This window comes from Martes martes, assembly GCF_963455335.1.
Source record: "Martes martes genome assembly, chromosome: 6".
Classification (NCBI taxonomy): Eukaryota; Metazoa; Chordata; class Mammalia; order Carnivora; family Mustelidae; genus Martes; species Martes martes.
In genome coordinates, this window is record NC_137893.1 from 22149365 (window position 1) to 22155418 (window position 6054).

Consider the following 6054-nt stretch of genomic DNA (forward strand, 5'->3'; position numbering starts at 1 on the left):
TCTCTATAATCATGAATTCATCTTTTTCTCCTTGCAGTTCTATCAGATTTTGCCTCATGTATTTTGGTTCTCTGTTGTTAGGTGTTTATACATTAAGGATTGTTATGTCCTCTGTTTCATGAATTTACCTCCTTATATTATGTAATGCCCTTCTTTATCCCTGAAAAATTCCCCTGCTCAGGAGTCTGCTTTCTCTGAAATTAATATAGCTACTCCTGCTTTCTTTTGATTAGTGTTAGCATGTCTCTATCCATTTATTTTTCATCTATCTGTATCTTTATATTTAAAGTGGTATCTTGTAGGCAACACATAGTTGGGTTTTTTCATCCACTCTGGAATTGTCTTTTAATTGGTGTATTTGAACCATTCATATTTAAAGTGGTTTTGATATAGTCAGATTAATATCAATCATTTTTGTAACTTTTCTATTCATTACAGTTGTTCTTTTTTTTTTTTTCCCTCTCTTCTTCAGCCTTCTCTGGCTTTAATTGTGCTTTTTATATGGTTCCATTTTCTCTCCTCTCTTAGAGTACCAATTATACTTCTTTTTGGAATGTTTTTAGTTACTGTCCTAGAGGTTGCCTGCTGCTTCACAGGTATTGCAGATTTCTTATAATGGAGAATTCCCAATTTCTCTTTCCCATCTGTTGTAACAGTGCTGCCATTTATTTTGCTTATCCATATGCTATAATCAACTGGAATTTTGTGACTATTATCACTTTGAACCAGCAATTATCTGTTAGATCCAGGAATAAAAAATATTTTTTTATCTGTTCTTCATTTATTCTTCTGTGTAGCTCTTTCTTTATGTAGATTAGAGTTTCTAACCTATGCCATTTTCCTTTTCTCTAGAGAACTTTTTTCTTGCAAAGCAGGTCTATTGGTGACAAATTCAGTTTTTATTTGGCTGAGAAAGTATTTCTTTTCATTTTTGAAAGATAATTTCTCAATGACAAGTTCTAGGTGGGTGGTTTTTTATTGAAATATTTCACTCCACTCTTGTTTGCATGGTTACGGATAAGAAGTCCAACATAATTCCTATCATTGTTCCTCTATAGATAAAGCGTTGTTTTTTTTTTTTTTCCTGATTTCTTTCAATGTTTTTCTCTTTAGTTTTCTGCAGTTTGAATGTTATATACTTAGGTATAGACATTTTGGTGTTTCTCTTTGCTTGATATTTTCTGAGCTTCATGGATTTATAGTTTGGCTTCTGTCATTAATTTTGGAAAATTCTTAGGCATTATTACCTCCCCAAGTGCTTCTCAGCTTTTCTTCCCCACACTAAAGAAAGGTATGTCAGTAAGGCAAAAGTGGGGAGGAAATGGGTACTTTTTGTTTCTCCAAGTTGGATAAGGCTCTGATGAAGTCTTTTCCTTTGCTAGTGTGGAGAATTCTATGGACTTGTTTCGAAATGTTATTTTTTCCCTTCCCCCAGCCAAGCAGAAGGGGATTTTTCTTTGATTTTAACTATGAGAAACTTGTGGGGCATAAAACGTTGGAAAGTGTTATCAGCCCCCTCAGACTAGACCTCCAGGAGTTTTAAAGTCTCAAACTAGTCCACAATCAGCCTCCAACAACTTGTTCAAGTTACCATTTAAATGTTCATATCAGTTCCTGACTTCTGTACCTTCTGCTTCTGTTAGCTAATCTGTATTCTCTATATCACTCTTTCTAGTTTCTTGGGTGAGTGTCCTCTGGCCTCAGTATCTCAAGGATCTAGGAAAAGTCCATTATTTTTCAGGTTGTTCAACTTTTATTTTGTTGTGAGAGAAGAGTAATGACTTCCAAGTGTTTTATGTGTCGGAGTGGAACCTGGAAGTAACCAAATATGAAAAAAAATGTGTAGTATTCCACTGTATGGATATACCAAAATTTATTTCATTTGCCCCCCCCTCCCCCCGTTAGATGCTTAGGTTGCTCCCTTTCTTTTATATGGCAAGCCATGCTCTAGTAATTCTCCTTGGATAAACTGCAATTTTGATTTTAATGGCTATTTTTCAGTTATCTATATCTCCTCCTGTAATTACCCAGAGATTAATCAGGAATTGGCATTCCTAAACCAGAAGACTGGGTTTAATTCTTAGTCCTTTCTCTTAGTCCTTTCTCTTGGATCATTTTACTTCTGATCAGTTTCCTCACTTGTAAAATGTGTATGATAACCACCACATGAAAGAGCTATTGTAAAGATTAAAAATACCTTAGAAGGTGTTTGTAAACTATAAAGCACTATGTAAAAGTTAGGTAACTTAGGTATATTGAATTGTGATATAAACTATGAGGCTCAATAATAATCAAGCACCTTGGTAATTAACTAGCTTGAGACCAGGCTGCCTAGGACAATGTTTTGAAAGAAGATATTATGATTTATTGATAATTCTGAGAAAGGAGGCACAGTTGATTTTGAGGGAGATAGCTAAGTAACAGGTACGCCTTAAAAACTTGATGAAATGATATGTTGATAGGGAATATTGTTTCACTTATGATATGCTGGCGTACATTGTTTAATACTTTGAACTTCCTTTTAAAAAAAAAGGATTTATTTATTTGGGAGAGAGGAAGAGCATGAATGGGGCAGAGAGGCAGAGGGAGAGGGAGGAGCAGACTTCGCCTTGAGCATGGGGGCTCTATGCAGAGCTCCACAAGGGACTTCACGTGGAGCTCAGTCCAGGACCCTGAGATCATGACCTGAGGCCAAGTCAGATGCTTAACTGACTGAGCTGCCTAAGTGCCCTTGAACTTTCTTAATATTTCACTGTCAGTGTTATATGCCTGCTTCTAGTAGCTTCCCCCTCTAAATTGTCACATCTGATCTACTGCATTCTAGGAAACCAAATGAAATTATACATCATAGGAGGGTCTTGTCCTCTCTCTTAATTAATATTATATTTATTGAGCAGCTGTTAGGTGCCAGATTCTGCCGAGTGCTAGGTATTCAGTGGAGAAAAAAACCAAAATCCTTGCTTAGATGGGGCTTGCATTCTAGTGAGTGAAGTAGGCAATAAACAAACCAATATGGTATGATGATAAATGGCAATAAGTGCTATGAAGTAAAATACAGCAGGGCAAAGATATAGAAAGTAATAGGAGGAGCCACTACTTTAAATAGGGTTATTAGGGAGAGAGAGGGAGCAGAGACCTGAATGAAGTAAAATGAGATGTAATAGTTTTTAAAAGAAAAGTACAAAAATTAGTGCATAGACAGGGGCTTCCTCTGCCTGGAGTCCTTAGGTGTTTACTTAAGGTATACATTTTAAGTATTTCTGCAGTTTTGATTTTGTTATATAACACGGGAACTAAAAGTATGCATCACAGCATCTAAAAATTTTTATGCTAACGTCTGGGATGAAAGGCAGGCTGAAAGATGAAGTTTAGATGACAAAATGTTGGAACTTTAGGAACTTCGAAAGGTTTAAAAGAACCATTATAATACAGTAATCTAAATTAGAGTTGCTCTAGAAAATGTAGGACATAGATTGATTCAAAATAACACTGTAACAAATGTGTGCTGTAAGCAGTGGCCTGGAGGAACAGAATGCCTTCCCATTTGGCTGTACTGCTCCTGACCTCATAGTGACATCAGTAATAACAGTAGTACCATTTTTTTGAGCCCTTATTATATGCTAGGCACAGTGCTAGGCATATGTGATAATACAGTCTGACAACCCTGTGAAAAGGTGTAGTTCTAATTTTTATGAGGTACAAACTTAGCTTTAAGTTGCAGAATCTTTAAGTAGTAGCCAAAATTTAATTGCCCATTCTCGTAATGCTTATGCCTGACTCAAACTTTCTCTAGATGTAGGGGAAAAATGGAATTATTTTGATTTACTTGTTAGGTTGTAAAACTGGAGGTATGTGTTGGAGATTGGTTCCAGAGTTTAAGCCATGCACAGCGTAAAAATAGTGTTCCAAATTAGTGTACCATCAAAGGAATTAAATGAAAACGACTATATCATATTCCTTTGATGAGCTTGCGGTTATTTTTGCCAATAATTCATACACAATCAAAGGATTAGCAAATTGATTAGTAAGGAATCTAGTACTTGGCTTTAATTTAAAGGTGATCTCATATTCTAAGTGATTTGGTGCTGTTAACCGGAAATAGAGAAGTCCAAAGAATGAGTACATTTTCTTTTTGAAGAGTCATGGAAAATGACTTTGAATTTGGATGTGTTGAATTTGGATTAATGAGACATTCTTGTGGTGTTGTCTGGTAGACTGATAGCACAGGATTAAATGTTTATAGGGATGTTGGGGTCGTTTGTATAAGTAATTTTGAGGTGATAGTTCAAGATTTGAAAACAGATGGATTTATGAAGAAGAGAGTGTAGAAGGAATGGGGTGTAACAAAACTGTTGACTCCTGACTTAGTATTTACAAGGTAAGAATTAAAAGGAGAATGAGAAGAGAAATGCTGAAGGTGTGGTCAGAAGGTATATAACATGTTACATTCTATACGCGGTTTTTTGGGACCAGGAGGTAAGGTCTTGTGGTCTGGGGCCCTTTTCCCTTGAAGAGGCGTCTGAAATGCTAGTGAGGTAGGAGGGGAAGCAAAGCCAAAAAGTTTTTGACGGTTTTGAAAATAGAGGAGAGTGAAAGGATTACAAGGACCATGTAAGGATAAAAATTTATAATGAGGAATTGAAGAGGTAGGATAGACTATTTAAATCAGAAAGGAACATTTCAGAAATGGAGGTCTTGGAGGTAGAACTGTGTAAGAATGTGTACACAGACACTTCATATAGTTTGTAGAAGGGAAGGTGCTGACTCCTCAATCCTCAGGTCTGGAAGTACTAACAGTGGAGCCCTCAGGAGAAGGGCGGTATGCTTTGGAAAGCCTTGCTCTAATCTACATGCTTCTAACACTTGATTTGGGGTCGGCAAGCAGTACATGCCATGTCATCTGAGGTGGAAATCTTGGAGGGAGGAAAGGAGTCATGGACTACTAGTGAGTGCTCAATTACAAATGCATTCTACTTTTGCTTGCAAAAGTGAATCTTTTTCATTGATAGAGGCAGCTAACCAACATTCATGTACCTTATATCTTAGTCAATCAGTGTTAATATCATAAAAATCATATTTTCATTGTCAGTCTAGTCATGGAAGTAAATGAAATAAAGCATGTCTTTACCGATTTTTCTATAAAGGACTTAGTTTCTTTCATTAGCATTAAAAAGAAAATGTAAATTTCCTTTTTGTAATATTATACTAAATACAGAAAGATGACATTAATGACCTGCCATCCGTTGAGCATGAATTTTAATATATATTCCTTGTAGTGGGGATGGATTTATGATTCTCCAACTAATTTTAAATTCATTAAATTCACTCATTTAAAGTCTTTCTGTTATGTGAGAGGTCATGTTAGGAGCAGAAACTGCTGGTTAAAACAGTATTTATTGTAATATCCTTGTGGAGTCTTTTGTAGGGTAAAATGAGATGATTGTTGTAAAAGGGCTTTTGAAACAAGTCTATATTAATATAGGATGTTACTGTTACGTTATAGGCCCACAGGACTAGGACTGTAGATAAGGCCATGATTGACGTTTTTAATGAAATATTTAGTGTAATATTTAAGTGTTTCTAATTTAATAAATGACTAGACTGAATACTAAATTATTTGTTTTGGTACTCATTAATTTAACTTTATTTTTAATTTTAAAGTAACTCCCTATCAGTTATAAATAAAACTAAAGAAAGATGGTGATGACTTACTGAAAATTAAGTCACTTACTCTATGTAATATTTTTGTTTCTATTTGAATCTGTTTTTATAGATAGCTGCGTCTGCAAATAATGGTAGCTATATCTATAGTTTATTTGGGGATGACAGTAAAGCGTACAAATTCTTCAAGTTAAATATAGATATATCTCACTTTAAGAAAATTTAATATGAACTCTCTAATGAAATGAGTGTAAATAAAAATAAGAAAATAGGTCTAAAGACCAAGTCCTGCCTGAAGTACTTAGTAAGTAATCTTAGTAAGTAAGATTTAGACGTACAGAAGAGGAGAAGGTGGTAGGAAGCAAGCCAGGAGTTGAGGTTTCCAGAAAGCCC